Raw genomic sequence first — 19,157 nt, 5'->3', positions numbered from 1 at the left:
ACACAATCCCATTACAGGCAGTCCCCGGTTTACGACGGGTCCGGCTTACAACCTTCTGAGGTTACGATGCTTACGATGCCGATCCGACGGAAGAAATATGGCTCCAAAACGGCAGAATAATCAAAATTTGGAGCTTTCTCTTATGAAAAACTCAATAAAAATGCAGATTACATCGTTTTCAATGACCAAAAGCATTAAAAGTAAGGTTTTCTTGAGATTTTTTATGATTTTTTGGTTTACAATGTGGCGTAAGAATGGAACCCCCTTCGTAAACCGGGGACTGCCTGTATCTAACTTTGCTTTCAAGGAGCTTTAGACCACTTCTCTCCACTTTCTCATTTGTAATATGATTTTCCAAAGCACTCTGGCTATACATCTTAGCATTTTATTATCACAAATTTTCAAAATCTCCTCCATTTTCTTTGTCAGTGGCTGGGTCTCTGTTGCACAATATAGCACAGGCCTTGTGAACTCACAAGTTTATGCTGTGCTTACAGCTCAACCTATAATAACACAATATTCCCTGACACAGATTTAAAGACATACTGAAGAAAAATAGTGTATTACTAAAACAATTCTAAACAATTCTAAATTGCAAACCTTGAATATGTTACGTGCTCTTCACTCTGAAGAATCCTTGCAAATGAAGCTATTTGATTATAGTATTTATAAACTTCATTCAATTAAAGAGAGAGAGAGAGATTTTTTTATCTATATACAGTAATTCAAAATAAAAAAAAATAGTAATCATTCTGTCCTTAATTCAATTTCATAGGTTCAGTTTTAAGTCATTAAACAAAAGATAACTCTAACTCTTCATACCTTCCAGTCTTAATAAAATGTTAAATTACTGCTGCTGAAAAATTACAATTTTTTTAAAGTAAATTGTATTTCTCCTAACTATACAAACCTGAGGTCCTTTACATTAGGAATTACTTACGGCAAAGCTGGAAACAGCTGTTAAACTCTTGAATAAGGTGGTTAGGCAGTAACTACCGCTACCGCCAGGTAGGTGGGAATACCCGCCTGCCCGGATGTAAACATTTCAGTTTGCCTTTCGGTCCAGGTTCAGATTGAGGGGTGGCATGAGGTGGGCATAATAATATGTAATGTAAAGGACCTCAGGTTTGTATAGTTAGGAAAAATACAATTTACTTTCAAAAAATTGATTTGTTCTGACACAATATACAAACCACTAGTCCTTTATACTAGGAAGACTCACTGGTTGGAGGGAGGAATCTGAGTGAGTCTCTTGAACTGACTGGTGTTCTGCACACCTGGGCTACTCCTCTTGGTCGAAAGAGCAAGGAGGAGTACCATGCCTCCGACATATTGGTCGGAGTGTAGGAACTACATGATCAAATGTCAGATACTGGACCTTTTCGCATGAGTGAGGAAACGTAAGTTATACACTTATATGAAATAGGCTGGGAAGAATCTAGAGTTGGAGGCAATAAGGAAAACCCAAGACAGGGTTTCCCTTATTGCCAGTCTCTCCTTCCTCCCCTGACTAGAGGAAGGAGTGGAATTGCTTCTATGATCCTAAAAGAAAAATAGAACAGGTGTTCGATGGGTAGTCTCACGGCATCAGACGCCAGATCCAGCAAGTATTGGTTCAATCCTATTCTCATCCCGAAGAAGGAGAAGTAGGAGGGCAGGGGAGGAGGAAGAGAGGCCAGTCACTCTCGGTATCCTTCTCACTTCCAGAACCAACATCTTAGGCAAGATGCTACTAGTCCTCTTGAAGGAGCCGGGTAAGAAAACACAACTTGTTGAGCGGCCACCACAGGGCCAAGGAAAAAAGGTCCCAAGGGCCTGTGGGTAAGACAACAGGAAGACATGAGTGTGGTCTTTGAGACCACGTCTTGCTTCCAGACCGACAGAAACTTCCAGAATGCGTGGGATGGACCAAGCCACTGACTTTGTGAACTCTCAGGTGGAAAGTACCGGTATCGTCGTCACCAGCTGCCAAGTACCTCCTTCGATCACTTCACGAAGCCAAGAGAAAGATGAGTCCTTAGACACTTCTTCCATGGGAGAGATAGTACTAGCGAAAACGTTGACAACATCCAGGTTAGGAATGTCTAACCTTTTCAGAAAGTACCACAGCTCCCTAACAGGACAAAGTAACGATTGATCTGGATCATCGATACAAAGTCCAAGGAGGAGGGGAACAAGAAGGACTTGAACCCGACAATAGATGCTGATGGATTTGGAGCCCACTTACAACATCTAAGAAGGAGTCAAGGTATTGGTCCCTTTCACCTGTTCTTCCATCTTCTACGTCAAGGCTGGAGCGAGATGAGAGATGGTCCTAAGAGGACACATCTCTATCCAACGACTCTCTTAAGGGCAAGTGCAGAGCATGGGACAGCAATCCTACACGAGAGTCACATGCCACCCAGGGAACAGTTCCCTGGGACAGCAAGACAGAAGAAGCTTCTCATCCGTAGCTAAATTTCCACTGAGGAGAGGAAGGCTACTTCAGATAGAAGACTAGGTCACAAGGGCCTATGTTCTTCACAAATGAAAGGGAGAGAAGCAACCTTTGGCAGAGAAGAGGAGGAAGTCCAGACCTGAAGAGCAACTCTGACCCGAGAACAAGTTCTGTCAACGACACCCACCAACGAAGATGGATCCAGTCCCTGGGACAGTGTTGCAGAGGACTTCAAGAGATATCCAGCTATATCCATTGCCGCTCGGCGAGAAAGCCTATGCTTGCAAGGAAAGCTGCAAGGTCTCCCAGTCCTGAGCACACAGGAATATACTGCCTGAAGAACTGCTTCTTGTGCACAGTATACCCTCCCCCCCCGTATTCGCATTCCCATGGTTCGCGGACTCACGCATTCGCGGGTTTCTCTGTGGAACATATCTAGCCATCATTCGCGGAAAATTCGCCCATTCGCTGTATTTTTCACTGAGAAATAGTCACTAATTACTGTATTTTCATATATTTTCATGAATAAATGCACTTTTTGTGATAAAACTATTAAAACACTCAGGTATCAGCATTTTTACAGGGTTTTTCTTGGTTTAAGCTATCAAAATGGGCAGTTCTAAGTGTTTTTAGATGGGTTTTAAGCATTTGCGGGGGGGTGTGGGATGCATTCCCCGCGAATACGGGGGGTTCACTGTACCTCCTACAGGAGGTTGGGTCAAGCAGAACTCTTCTCAATGCCTCTGAAGCAGAGCTATCAGGTTGGGCGAAAGGCTAAGTCTTCCAGCATTTGTCTGTAACTCAGGGTGAGCAATGCTTGTGAACCCCTAGCAAAACAGATAAATACAGAGGGAAAACGTAGATATCGATTTTTTCCCAAAAAGACAGCATGCCTCACTGTAGCGGCTCCTGGGTCTGGTACCAAGGAGCGAGGAAAAACTACCAACTTTGTTGTGCAGGGAGGCAACAGAAAGATGGTAGAAATCTCTCAGTCTTGTTTATCGACAAATGCCACTACTGTGGGTTTGTTGTTCAACGAAACCACCGAGTGTCACAAAACTCATCCTGAATTCTCGGAGGGCCAAAAGGCTGCCTTGAGTCCAGGATGTTGATGAGAAGCTACTAACTGTCTTGGTCACACACCTTCAAGACAAAGTCTTACAGGTGTGCGCCTATTCCTCGATCGGTGAATCCAGAAGTAGACACACGATGTGAAGGGAATATGCATGCATATTCGAAGGTTCCTTCAATCAAGCATTAGCCTAACTCTTTCCTCACACTTCGAAGCAGAAAGAATGACGGAGGAATGGAGGCAGACCTCCATTCTCCACCAAGGGGAAGCTTCTGCAAGATGACAGGATACCAAGACGATTAGCTCTAGCTAGGCTGGCGTTTTCTGAGTCGGGAGCACAGGAGAGAAAGCAGAATGAAAGTTTGCTGAAAAGAATTCCCGAGACCCAAGGGAAATAGATACTTCTGAAGGAATCCATTCCCAGGTCTCGGCAATGTCACTGCTAGCTCCAGAGACTCAATAAGTATCATTTCATCCAGGCATCTGCAGTAGGAGAACTTCTTCCCGGTCGATAGTTCTTTCTTTCTCCCCTTCTTCCCTCCTCCCTTATGGGAAAGAGGGTGGAAAGAGAGACAGTCTGGGACTTCTTAGGAGTTGAAGGGGCTGGCTCAAACTCAAGGTTGAGCTGAGATGACTAAGACCTCCAAGGTCTTGGCCATTGTCCAAAGGACAAGGCAGTGCCCTGGTACGAACCTTGATTACCACGGTATCTGGAAAATCTCTGAAAGAGAAAGGCAGAACCAAGTAAAGGTTTGTTCCTTGGGGTCGAGCCAACTCGGGATTTACAAAACCGGAGATCCGAATTGGGACAGAGTCCTTCTTCTTAGCACCAAAATTGCCCACAGAACTGGAGTTGGCAAGACCCTCTGAGGCAAGAAGAATTCGTACTCTGTCGAGGCAGGGGAGAAGCCTGGGGTTTGACCTGAATGAACTCCTTGTCCAAAGAAGAGTTCATCTGGTCGAGAACGCTTTCGGAAGAAAGGACCATGGCAGCCTGACCCTTGGCCCCTTGGGAACTGCAAGGGTTGCAAGTGATGAAGATCATTCATGGGGGAGCCATGGTCCTGTCCCAGGGATCCTCGCGCTGGTTTGAAAACGAGGGCAATCGCAACTTGAAGAGGAAGACCCTCGGCTGCTTCCGAAGCGTGAAACTCCTGTACCTCCCTCCTTGAAGGGAGGCTTTGACAGATCCCAAGAAATCCTCCTCAGCTACCAGGTTGTACTATGAGACAATCTGGGGACCGACACCCAAAGCACGCCAGGCAGCCGAACTCCAGAGACAAATTTGTCGGAGCTCTCTCTGTCTGTCTGGTGCCTCTCGGAACAGCCGAGAGGAAAAGAGAACAGGTGAGGAGAAAGAGTACCCCTACCTGTCCTGCCAGTAAGACCGGCAGGAGAGACGGACCGTGAGCGATAATCAACCAAAGGAGATTACTGCCACACGAGGAAAGAAGAGCGCTTGTGCTGTGGCAAAGTGTTTTCCTGGGATGAGCAGAACGTTCACTCAAACAGAGCCGAGACCCCGATTCGGAAAAACTGAGTGGGGCTGAGCCGAGCCATACCGAACTGAGCTGATCACACAAATGTGATCCAGGGGTGGTGGGGTGGTATGTGGTGAACTGGGAGGCAGGGCAAGCCGAGCCAAGCCAGTCTCGCAAACGCGACCAGGGGCTGGGCAGGTGAGCAAGCCGATCCAGTCTCGCAAGTGCAACCAGGGACTGGGCAGGGTGAGCAAGCCGAGCGAGCCGAGCCAGGCCGAGCTGAGCTGAGCCAAGCCCATCGCACGAACACTATCGGAACTGGACAGGGTGGAACTTGTCTGCCATGAACTAGCGCTAGTTTCCCGAACTCTAAACTCCTTCGAGGCCGAGGCCCATCGAGAAGAAGGTTCAAAGGGGAATTCTGTGTCTATTATCCTGCATGCTCGAACCCTAAGATTCAAGACACACGGATGAAACCCAGCCAAGCAACCGAAGCAGATGGCAGGTAGTATCGAGACACCTAGCTTCTCGGTACACCGAGACACCTGGCGTCTCAGCACCTAGACACCTGGCGTCTCAGCACCGTGACACCTGGGTGTCTCAGCACTTTCTCTCGTCCTGTGCCTCTCGTCAGAGTGACCCACGAGACTCCCAAAAATCAGGAGCGGCTGCTTTCGGTTTTCTAAGAAATCGAAAAGAGCCAGGAACAGAACCATTCTTAGACACAGACTTCTAAGACTGGCAACAAGGGTGCCTCGAGGCCATGCTCTTGCGGCCCCGGAAATGCGAGACCCCAGAGGAGAACGCAAATCAGTTCCCGCCCGAGGGTGGGAACAGCCAACGAGAGAAACTTGTCTCCCAGAAGAGAGTCAGTCCTTTAGAAGTCCCGCAGGACTCCTAAAGGGAATCCCTTCCCTGCTTCTTCTGGTGTTCAAACCGACAGGATCGAGACACCAGGCTGGGAACCCGACTGAGCACTGGTAAGCATTCGAGGAACGCTTCTGGTGCTGGCGGGAAGAGCTCAGACACCTGGGTGTCTCGGCCCTTTCTCTCACAATGCTCCTGAACTGGGCCTGGGAGAGTACTCTCCAGACCAGATCGGGACATTCGATATTCCACAAAATCTTGAGCACTCGGAGTGGCTTGCGAACAAGCGCCCGAAGCAGCTCCTGTCTCAAGAGGCGGAACCTCTAGGACTGGGAACGGGATTGCAAACCAAGGTCTACGCACCCACGGCTCCAGAAACACAAAACCCAGGGCTATGCGAATCGGTTTCCTAACCCGAAGGTCAGGAAGAGCCAATGAGAGACCCACTGCCTCCTCAGAAGGAGGCAGTCCCTAGACGTTCAAGGACATCAAGGGGAAAGAAACAGCTTTCCTCTCCTTCGGCCGATGGAGGTCTGTCCAGTTCCTGGGACCCCCTCGAGTCTCGGGAGAGGAAGGGAAGAGGCAGCAGAAGACGAAATCGAAGATAAGTTGAAGAAGATGGCGGCTACTTCCAGCTAGGCAGGCACACAATAGAAGCAGCCCAGAACACCACCACCAGCAGAAGCAGCAGGCACGATCAGGACAGCCAATGCAGAAGCTACAGAAGCGGTTCAGAAGGCAGGAGCTACAGAAGCGGTTCAGAAGGCAGGAGCTACAACAACGGCCAGGAATGTCACTTTCACAGGGCGACTTCCTTCACCTTCACTCCGACATTTTCTACAGGATGGCAGACATCGTAACCTCCAGGGCAGCTAGGCAGGAACACAACGGAAGCAGCCCAGGACACAACCACCAGAAGCAGCAGGCACCATCAGGACAGCCGATGCAGAGCTACGGAAGAGGTTTGGAAGGCAGGAGCTACAGCAACGGACAGGAATGTCACATGAAAGTCACCAGCAGTGACAGGAACAATCAGGATGGCTGCGGCAGGAGACCAGGAAGAGCCGCCTAGAGACTGTCGTCCAGTTAACAGGAGCATAACACAGGAAACAGCACGAGCAGATGAACCACAGATACACCAGAGGCAGTGCCACAGCATACATGAAGGCCAGCAATGACGGTGATCAATCCACATCGGCGGGAACAGAGTTGGAATGATCCCGACGTGGAACTATGCCATTCCAATCTGGTACTGTGGTCAATCCCAAAGCAACAGTGAATGAACGTCAGGACTCCTTCATGCAAGACATCCCCTGAGATATTCAGCTAACTACTGCTGTGCCTGCACTGCTCACTGTCAACCTGAAAGAAAAAGCAAAGATGATTACTAGAGGGAGACTTCTCTCACTACGAGGGGGGAACTGCCCTACGCAACAAGAGGAGGCCCCTTAGACCAGGTCTCCCGCCTCATGGTCTTCGCCCGACAAGCGAGCAAAGAGGGCGAAGGAGAGATAAGGAAGAACCTACAAGGAGAGAGCAAGTAAGGAGGGGAGGCCACCAAGGGTGCCGCCGTGGAAGCGTAACTTACCAATGACGCCCGCAGCCTCCCCCCAATAACTCTCTATAGCATAGGCAACGAAAACAACACTCAGCACAAGTAGGAAGGAAGTAGTCATGCCCTTGTACACGGAGGGTGGGAGCCCAAGAAAGGAAGTGAACTCTTATGTCCCAATCAATATAAGGGAACAAAGATATTACACCCCAATCTAATATCTCCGAACACACAGGGGAACACCTTCAGTATCTAAATAAAGGGCTAATGAAAGAGAAGCATTACCACTCTGTTACACCCCTCTAAATACATCCTTGGCTGCCAAACCCAAGACACAGACGCAGGGGAACAACGGCTTATGCAAAGCTATAACAAATCGTGGGTTTGTATTAATAAATAACAAACACGCAATATATACACAAAGAATTCAAGAAGATCCCACCAGGATAATAAAGAGCTTAATGACAGTCAGGCAAAGAGATCCAAAAACACGTCTGCAACGCATGACGGCTGAAAGCAAACTGGAATGTTTGCATCCGGGCAGGAGAGTATTCCCGTCTACATGACAGTAGTTACTGCCAAACCACCTTGTTCAAGAGTTTAACGTCTGTGTCCAGCTTCGCCGTAATTAATTCCTAATGTAAAGGACTAGTAGTTTGTATATTGTGTCAGAACAAATAAATTTTGAACAAGTATTATTTTTTCTGGGTATAAAAACCAGAGCCTTTTATATAAGAGTACTTTCCAGCTCTCATTGAAAGATACTCCTATACAGAGGCAATGGTTTGTATTTCTGTAAGAACAGGTATAACATGTGTATTGTAAGTACAATTGTCAATTGTCAATATATATGAACTTTGATTTTAAAGTACAGCAGCTCCGGATTCGCGGCTTCACCTATTCACAGATTTTTCTGCGGAAGGTATATACACTTTATTTGTGGAAAATTTACCTATTCGTGGTATTTTTCATCAAGAAATATTCACTAATTACAGGCAGTCCCCAGTTATCAGCAGGGGTTCCGTTCCCGATGGCTTGACAATAACTGAAAATCGGCATTAACAGCGCTTATCGGCACCACTGTTATGTGGGGATCAGCACCGATAACCGGAGATCGGCACTGATAAGCAGAGATTGGCGCATATTGGTGCTGAAAATCCAGTTACCGTCGTCGCTACACAAGCACCGTAAAACCAGATTGCCAATAACACAGAGAAAATATTATCACAAAATGATGCATGAATTCGTAACGTGCGGACGTAAAAAAAATTATTTTTTCAAAAATTCACCATAAATCGAAATATTGTGCTAGAGACTTCCTGTTTGCTGCAAAATGAAGGTAAATGATTGAATATTACTAGAATGTAAGAGTTTTAGCTTACAATTGCATTTTTCGACCATTTCTGTTAAGTCAAAGTTGACCAATGGTTGAAATTTTGGCACTTATCGTGATTTATATGAAAATATTTCAAAATTGATAAAAGCTACAACCATGAGTTATTTTTTGTTGTATTCTACATGAAATTGTGCACATTTTCATATATAAAACTTTATGTAACGGCTAATATAAAACTGTGCAAAAATTACGACAAAGTGACTAAAGAAATTCTGAGATTTTCAGCAGAGTTAGTGCGCACGGAGGTAAGGAAAAAGTTTTTTTCAAAAATTCACCATAAATCAAAATATTGTGCTAGAGACTTCTCGTTTGTTGCAAAATGAAGGTAAATGATTTAATATTACTAGAATGCAAGAGTTTTAGCTTACAATTGCATTTTCGACCATTTCGGTCGAGTCAAAGTTGACCGAAGGTTGAAATTTTGGAACTTACCATGATTTATATGAAAATATTTCTAAACTGATACAAGCTACAACAATGAGTTATTTTTTGTTGTATTCTACATGAAATTGCACACATTTTCATATATAAAACGTTATGTAATGGCTAATATAAAACAGAGCAAAAATTACGACAAAGTGACGAAAGAATTTCTGAGATTTTCAGCAGAGTTAGCGCATGCGGACGTAAGGAAAAAGTTTTTTTCAAAAATTTACCATAAATCGAAATATTGTGCTAGAGACTTCTCGTTTGTTGCAAAATGAAGGTAAATGATTGAATATTGCTAGAATGTAAGAGTTTTAGCTTACAATTGCATTTTTCGACCATTTCGGTCAAGTCAAAGTTGACCAAAGGTTGAAATTTTGGCACTTATCGTGATTTATATTAAAATATGTCAAAATTGATAAAAACTACAACCATGAGTTATTTTTTGTTATATTTTACATAAAATTGCACACATTTTCATATATAAAACTTTATGTAACGGCTAATAGAAAACTGTGCAAAAATTACGACAATGTGACTAAAGAATTTCTGAGATTGTAAGAGCCTGACACCGTCTCTTTCGAAAACGTGTGTTGGTGTGTTCGTCGTCCATCGGAGTGGCGAGACGTTTGGCGTCTTCACAAACAGAAACATACACACAGTTTGATACAGAAAATTCGTTGGAACATTATGAGTACATGATTAGAATGCTTGCATGGCAATGCAAGTAGTGGTGATTGTACATACATCAAGACAACAATGGTTAGGGAGAAACAGATGGAAATATTGTATGGTTGAAATCACGTTCCTTTAGAGAAAGAAAACGAGATGCTCTTGTTGTCTTGTCCACTCCGATGGACAACGAACACACGAACACACGCGTGTTTGGAAGAGACGGCGTCAGGCTCTTACAAGATTTTCAGCAGAGTTAGAGCGAACGTAAGGAAAAAGTTTTTTCAAAAATTCAGCATAAATTGAAATATTGCGCTAGAAACTTCTCGTTTGTTGCACAATGAAGGTAAATGATTGAATATTACTAGAATGTAAGAGGTTTAGCTTACAATTGCATTTTTCGACCATTTCGGTCGAGTCAAAATTGACCGAAGGTTGAAATTTTGGCACTTATCGTGATTATAAGAAAATATGTCAAAATTGATAAAAGCTACAACCATGAGTTATTTTTTGTTGTATTCTACATGAAATTGTGCACATTTTCATATATAAAACTTTATGCTAACAGAAAACAGTGCAAAAATTACGACAAAGTGACTAAAGAATTTCTGAGATTTTCAGCAGAGTTAGCACGGACGTAAGGAAAAAGTTTTTTTCAAAAATTCACCATAAATCGAAATATTGTCTAGAGACTTCTCGTTTGTTGCAAAATGAAGGTAAATGATTGAATATTACTAAAATGTAAGAGTTTTAGCTTACAATTGCATTTTTCGACCATTTCAGTCGAGTCAAAGTTGACCGAAGGTTGAAATTTTGGCACTTAGTGATTTATATGAAAATATGTCAAAATTTATAACAGCTACAACCATGAGTTATTTTTTGTTGTATTCTACATGAATTTGTGCACATTTTCATATATAAAACTTTATGTAAAGGCTAATAGAAAATGGTGCAAAATTTATGACAAAGTGACTAAAGAATTTCTGAGATTTTCAGCAGAGTTAGCTGATGCTTTCTTTTGGGATAAGAAAGAAATTCGCGCATGCGCAGCTGGGTCACGCTTGTAAACAAAACAACAGCGTGATCCATGAACTCCCAGCATCCCTCAAGGCGCGTGATTTAAAATTTTTTGCAAACGAGGCCTATAAGTATTTTTCCGCGAATATTTAAAAAAACTTTTTGTAGTCAACGTATTTTACTTCCACTTGGCACCCGACAGACAATTTTTGTTGACGTAAAATACGTCCAGTTGGCGTTTAAGGGTTAATACCAGTACGACAATATTTAGAAAATATTTTTAAATTTCACACAGGTGCAGGCAGCAGCGTACAATCAGGCAGCGAGAGACCAAATTACAATAGACCAACTCTTTTCCTCCATTTCTTTATACCATCTTCTAGTTAACCCAAAAGGTGCTGCGTGTCACTAGAATCGATGCTTTATATGTTGCGCTAGGACGACAACAATATTATAGACGCTTTATTTTCAAATATCGCAGTAAATTTAGTCCTCCCCTTAGCTCTGTTTGAGTGACATCAACAGTCTCACCAGCCATTCAGCTCACTCTTGAACATAAAAGATGCCAGATTTCTCTTAATCATAGGCATAAAATTAGCAAAACTGTAAACCTTCCATTAGCCCTGGGGCAGGACCAGAGAGGCTTTTGTATCCTGAAGTTGAGCAACTGTTGAAGATTTTTAGAAATCTTTATTTTGTGAATTTTGGAGATAATGGCTTTTGATGATGATGCTTATTCATTTTCATCAAATAGTGATATCGAGATAGATAATTACAATGACAGTGACAATAGTAATATTGGTCTTAAAGTTAGAGTGCACAGGACAGTTAACATACACTGTAAGGAAGGTACTGAGCGACATGCTGGCTGGGTGTTGTCTAGTTTATTGCTGGTTCCTTACTGCTTTATATACAGAATCTTCACAGAAGTTATCGGCTGGTGAGAGCCGCAATGTAGTTACTACTCTCTGACAGATTGAAACAGGGATTAGGTTTCAGGCATCTGTGTTTGTTGATAGACAAACAAATGGCAATTTTGAGAGACATAATAAACGTACAATGATGAAATACACATCGGTGGAAAGGCCACAAAATTCTACGTGTGAACATTTACATGAGAAACTCAATACATTAAAGATTCAGTTGAATATTACCAGTACATAATCGGAGCGCTTGCATAGCAGTGCAAGTAGTGGTGATCATAAATGAGCTGTGACAATAATGGTTACAGAGAAATATGTATAAAAGTTGTATGGGAGAAGTTGTTTTCCTTCGAGCCACTGTTCCACTTGTCAGCTGACTCGCGGAAGAGAATGGAGCGCTTTGTTTGGTCTCTGGTGGACCACACATGTGGTCCTTACAACACGCACATATACACCCATTCAACCAATTAATAACTGTTGTATATTTTCTGTACTTTTATAGGTGTTTCTTGAATGGCTAAGGAGTAATATTGTCATGAAAAAATTTGAAATTGTCTCAGAAAATACTGCACAAAGCATTTCAAAGCTAAAAAGTGGTTTTTGAAAAAAATGTTTTCTTTCCAAAAAATATTCTTTTTAAATATAAGTTTTTAAAAGTATCTTATATTTTATCTTTTATTATTATTCTGCAACACAAGGCGATTACACCCATGTATAACATTAGGTGATAAGTTATAAAATGAGCAAGAAAATATTGGTTCCATTACTGAAGTTGCAAACGCATAATATTGCCGTTGTCCTTAAGTGGCATCCCCCTAGCATCTCTTGGGTTAAAAGGTAAAAGATAATGATGAAAGTATTGTTAGTAATGTTACACTCTTGCGTAAATGCGTACAACCACAAACAACTGAATGAGAAACTGCTGTTTTGCTAATAACTGAATCAGATAACAACAGCTGTTTTGCTTATATTTCAACTATCATACGGTAGTAAACAATTACCATAGTTATGTTACAAATGACGTCAAGTAGAACAGGACTGATATATTTTTAAATTATACCCTTATTCGCTATTGGGAAAAGATTGGCAAGGAAATATACTGCTAAATTTAAGCTGCAAGCTGTAGCTGAAGCTGAGGAAAACAATGTGCAAGCTGCTTATGACTATAAATTTTCGTGCATCGGCAACACAGATGAAACCCAACCGTAAATAAAATTGGAGAGAAAATATTTTAATCAAAACTACTGGGCATGAAAGAACACACATTACTGCTGTTTTCACGCCAATAAAAGATAAATATATAAAGCTTGTATTATGATGAAATCAAGCGAAAATTGCAAACGGAATCTCAATTTTTTACACAAAATAAACATGGCCCCAGTGGTCAATGTCATATATTAACAAAAAAAAATAGCTAAATTAATTTCACAACGAGACATATTTAAGTTATATTTTGACTTAAAAACATTTTGTATAACAATTAACGTTGTCCCATGTAAATAAAGTATCTAGTCATCCATTTACGCTAACTAGAAGCAAGAAAGGCGCTCTGAACCGAGTTAAATCAAAACCACCGAGAGACAAGGCCTGTTGGATATGACGTCATGACGTGATGACGTCGACCCTGGCAGTCCGAGGATAGCGATTCTTTCTCTCTCAAGCTTCCATCCCGTACATCATTTGGGTGCGAGGTTTTCTCATGGTTCCGTTGTTTTATTTTTTAAAACTTACATGGCATAATGAAGTAGCATGCCACGGATATATCTTGTGTGTTTTATTGGATGAACTTACTATGGTGAGTAGGTAAACTCAACACTAGTTCACTGCAACAAGTATTTGACTTTTGCCTCTGGATAACATTATGACAACTAGTGCTGACTAATCCCTCAAATTCCAGTGCTTGGCTTCAAGCCTCAGTTTCATTTGCCATTCCATTCCACATTAGGATAACTTTTGACTGCAATATAAAGTCTGTATTCATCACACAGAAACCAGGCTACGCCATGTCAGGAGTGCAAACAAACGTACAGTTAGGTTTGTTCGAAGAGGTAACATAAGTTAGGCCTGTGCAAGTATAGCATAGTACCAGGTATAGCCTAATAATTCTGTAGCCAGAGAAAGGGACTTAGGTAGGTGTTGTGAGCAGCAAGGTAAAGCGCAATATAAAGAAAGACTGGTTTAGCCTAGATTGAATTTTAGTAGGAATTCAAATAAACTAGACTTAACACAGAACTCCCAATATAGCCTGTGTCACAGAACTCCAAGTGTAGCCTATGTCAAACAACTCCCAGTGTAGCCTATGTCACAGAAATCCCAGTTTAGCCCATGTCCAAACAACTCCCAGTGTAGCCTATGTCAAACAACTCCCAATGTATCCTACATCAAACAACTCCCAGCGTGACCTGTCACAGAACTCCCAGTGTAGCCTATGTTAAAGAACTCCCAGTGTAGCCTATGTCAAACAACTCCCAATGTAGCCTATGTCACAGAACTCCCAGTGTAGCCTATGTCAGACAACTCCTATTGCAGGACTTCACAAGAGCTTTGGAAATGGCACAGACAAAGAAGTTATAGGTTCATCACGAGTGGATGTACCGTATAGTGATCAGGAAATAGGCAAGTTACCATTGTCAGTAGTCAAAGGTAAGGGACAAACCTTATCGGACCTAGTTTGGTTACGGTGAATAAAATTAGACTGGCCTAGTATTCTAGGGTTACAGGTACAAAACAGAAGGGATGTCAATTGTGACGGTAGAAAGTCACTCATCTAAGTAATATTAGTTATTTACGAACCTGATTCATCATCCTTCTCTAATATCTTTAACCCCACAATCCGGGTATCTTTCCTGAAAGATTTAAATTAACTCTGTGGCGGAGTCTGGGTATCTTTCCTGAAAGATTTCAATCGCCCATAAAATGTTTTGAATGGAATTGGCGCAATTTTTCTGCTCGACACCTCTAGAGTATTTTTGACAAATTGGCAACCCATAGATCACCATACACCACCTCTGAGAGCTGAATGAGAGCGATCAGTAGTCTCAAGCATCGGCTATGGAAGGTCATGGGATCATTTTCTTTGACCCCAACCAAGCACTTCTCAAAATAAAATCTTGGTGAGCGCCCACTGCGTCTCGGATGATAGTGATACTTTTGTCAGCGATCCTTCTACTAGTAAGAAAAAATTAGTAGTAAAAAGAGGCCCTAACGACCAAAGAAATCAATGAAACTTTGAAATTGTTGGAAGAATTTCCACGATAGTGATAGCTATGGGAGCGAGTCTGATTACGAAATCGACGTTCTCGAAGGCTTGGGATGGGCTGATGAAAGTGGTGATGAGGAACTGAATGATCCTACATATCGTCAGCAAGAAACTGATAGTAGTAGTGATGATTATCAAGCCGAAATAATTGATGCTGAAGAAGACATTCTCCGAGGCAGAGGGTCCGTTCGCCGACGTCCCAGGCAACGGGGGAGGGTGGGATCCTCTTCCTCTCGCAGTTCATCGGGGGGAAGGGGAGGCGGCCGTGGTGTTCGAACACATGGGTCGGCTGCGGCTACAGATGACGGTTGGACTGATGGGCGTAATTTCGTTCCTCATGATTATGTTTTTGGTGGTTCAGCAGGAGTGACGCTAGATTTTGACCTCGACTCTGAGTGAAGAATCCGATTATTTTCGGAAATTCATCGACGATGATATAGTGCAAGTCATGGTCGATGAAACCAATCGGTATCACTTGCTCCTCACACGTGACAGGCCTCCTGGTACATCGAAGATGAAGAAATGGGTGGATGTTTGTCTCTGATAGTGTTCATTACTAATGCCTCATACATCGAAGCATCGATGAGGGATTATGATGCAAATTTCATGCCACGTGACAGATATCAGGATATATATCGGTTCTTGCATTTCACAGACAATGAGATGAGGGATAGAAATAGTAATGATAGACTGTGGAAAATAAGAGATGTCTTGGAAATGGTAAGGAAAGATTCAAAAATATTTTTATCCCTTCCAAAAACTTGTTGGATGAAAGTTTAGTGTTATTCAAGGGTAGACTGATATTCAGCAATACATAAGAACAAAAAGACATCGTTTTGGGATAAAAATATATGTTATTTGTGACTGTAAAATGGGATATGTTCTTGACATTGTCATTTATACAGGGACAGACGTACACATCCCAGCTAATGATCCCTTGGGGCATTCAGGGGCCGTTGTGAAGATGCTAATGGATCCCTATTGGAATGCAGGCCATATCCTGTATACTGATAACTACTACACCAGCCCGGGGCTAAGTACTTATCTCCACGACAACAACACCGGGTTGGTTGGGACGGTCAGAGACAATAGAAAAGGAATGCCCGAATTCCCAATGGGTATCAAACGAGGTGAGGCTGTTTTCAGAAAGAAAGCTCATCATCTCCTTGTGAAATGGAAGGACCGAAAGGAATTCAATCTGTTGTCGGGAATTCACACTGGGCAAATGACATCCACTGGGAAACAGGACTACAGAACACGTGAAACCATTTACAAACCAGATGTGATTGTGGACTACATGAAAAACATAGATAAATCTGATATCAAAGACGTTTGTATGCACTGGAGAACAATGAAGTAACCCCTATTCCACATCAAATTTGTATGCTGAATACAAACCAGTACAAATTTACAAAACAGTCAATTTCTCTTTTTTCACTCAACGTGTGTAAACAGCTCGACGAAATATGGCAAATTCCAGAGAACAGCCAAGGGAAAATTTGTCGAGCAACCAGAAATGTCTCGTCTGGCACCCAGACAATGGTGCCAGACCCACTTCTTGGACCGCCTTCCCGAAACCCAAAAGGGAAAACTGAGCCAGAGGACCTGCCACGTATGTGCTAACACAAAGAACATTGAGGAAAGACAGAGGAAGTTGGTCACAACCTGGTGCCCAACATGTGGCGTCGGTCTATGTTTGCCATGCTTCAAAATATACCACAGCTATAATGAGAGAGAGAGAGAGAGAGAGAGAGAGAGAGAGAGTAAACTTTGTTTTACATTTACCAATATATTTCACTTTCTGGTCATTTTACGGTAAAATGGGTATTGTTCATTTTCATTTTTTATAACTTTTACTTTACATTTATGAGTTTATGAACATATTTCAGGGTAAATAAAATATATTTTTATCGAAAGAGAGAGAGAGAGAGAGAGAGAGAGAGAGAGGTAATTATAACTTTTTTTTATATCGAGAGAGAGAGAGAGAGAGAGAGAGAGAGAGAGAGAGAGAGAGAGAGAGAGAGAGAGAGAGAGAGAGAGGAGAGATAATTTTCATTGAGTCGAGAAATGTGTTGGCATACATTGACGATATATATTTAAATTTCATGGCATTTTACGGGTATAACTTGATGGGTATTGTTCACTTTCAATAACTTTTACTTTACATTTTTTTCATATTACATTACGGGTCTTTCATAAATACTAATATTTTTCATATGATAAGGGCAGAAATATAAGGCTTTCGATAACTTTTTTCCCGAGTATTACTTTTTATATACTTTTTTGTTACATTTGTGGGTACGTTTCATTTTCATTGCATTTTACGGGTAATAACTTACATGTAAATAACTTTTATTGTATTATATTTGTTGTATACAAGTGCAAACTTTTAGAATTCATTATTTTGCGTGGTATTGTTTGTTAGTGTGTCGGCGAAAAGGCCCGCGCCTGGGCCAATTCTTTTCAGTCAGCTGTCTCCCCGCTCATCCTACTTATAGCACTTTATAATCAACTCGCTCTGGTAGGTACAAAAATTTTTTTTATTTTTTTTTTTGTTCCATGTTCATGTGCATGCTATTACCTTTCCATAGATATGTATTTTTCTCCAATTTGCAATGGTCAATTTTAGCCCGGTCTCAGGGGTTACATAAGCATATTTTAGCCCGAATTGTGAGGGTTAAATAAATTATTACTGTAAGATTAATTACAAAGTCAAGAAAAGGAAAATTTTATTTATCAATGAATATATAGCAGTGTAGCCACCCCTTGTTTTGTGTTTTTCTTCTCTCTATGCCTGAGTCATTCCTATTTTTTTCTGGGCAACACTGTTATATAGCGTAAAGACATATGGATGCCACTTGAATTTCTTCTATACTTAAAGTTATATCCCCATTGAGGTACGATTTGAAATGATAATGATGTGTTAGTTCATCCATAGAATAATTTGAATATAGAGAAATAGAATTAGTGAATTAGAACAACTTTGCAACATGGCATGCACACTAGCGCGATTGCAGCACGCTAAGCGGACAAAATTTTCTTTATCGTAACCATGGAAATTTCCATTGCTGTTGAAGATCTTTGACTAGGCTATGCAGTGATTTAAGGCCTAGCCTAGACTATTCATGATATATGAGCGATTATGCCTATTTTTGTAAAATAGTTTAGGCTAAATAAATTGTTCATAATAATTACATAGGAGTTAGCCTATACCTCCCTTACGCCAAAATAACCTTACCTCAGTAGCCTAGCCTAAGATCGGACATGTAGACCTTGAGTAGGTTATCCTCAAAGATTTTTGAAGAGGCCTAGCCTACGCTATATTGTATTAAACAACCAATCAGCTCAACTTTACCTCGCTTTAATTTCAAAGGATTTCTTTTGCTTCCGAAATCTTTCAGGTAGCCTATCCCATTTTCACATATGCCCTCTGTGTGTCGAAATGTACTGATGCATAGGGTGAAACATCAAGTGAGGTACACCTATATTCCAACTATGATATTTTACTTCTGGTTTAAAACTGCTCACCATTTGATGCTTCACCATATGTTAGGAAAAGAATATTCGATAATACATAAAATTTACTATTAATACTATTTTGTTTTTGAGGTCTCTGTATCCATCTGAAGATTTTTTCATGATCAACTGTAATTTGTTTAAATATAAAACCTTAATAAGAACATATTTTTTAGGGACCCAGTCCTGGAGACAGTGATTGACGTCTGTAGGAAATTCTAATGGAACAAAGAAGACATGAAATAAAGGAATTTTCTTCATCCAATAACTGAGACATGTCGATTCAAAATATCCCCTCAAAAATGGCAACTGAATTTTAAGGGGGTACGTCATCCCAAGTATAGGATAAGGCATGAGATCTTTGGTAATCATCACTTTGTTTCCCACCATAATTCATCCTCACCAAGCATCAGTACCAAATGCATCCTGATGAAGACGTCCGAATCTCCGATCCAGCTACAAGGAAATGGTGTATGAAAATTCATTAATCTAGTTATGGATGATTAATGTCACAGGAAAATCATCCACGACACAATAAC

The 19,157-nt window shown here is 41.6% G+C and overlaps 1 protein-coding gene across 1 annotated transcript in view; it reads right to left on the bottom strand.

Annotated features, from left to right (window-relative positions):
• LOC136842589 (son of sevenless homolog 2-like) overlaps positions 1–19,157 on the bottom strand; it is a 553,642-nt gene that overhangs the window by 181,367 nt on the left and 353,118 nt on the right.

The sequence above is a fragment of the Macrobrachium rosenbergii genome, chromosome 10, assembly GCF_040412425.1.
Source record: "Macrobrachium rosenbergii isolate ZJJX-2024 chromosome 10, ASM4041242v1, whole genome shotgun sequence".
Lineage (NCBI taxonomy): Eukaryota > Metazoa > Arthropoda > Malacostraca > Decapoda > Palaemonidae > Macrobrachium > Macrobrachium rosenbergii.
Note: the sequence above shows the minus strand (reverse complement) of the source record. Positions and strands in the feature narration are given on the sequence as shown.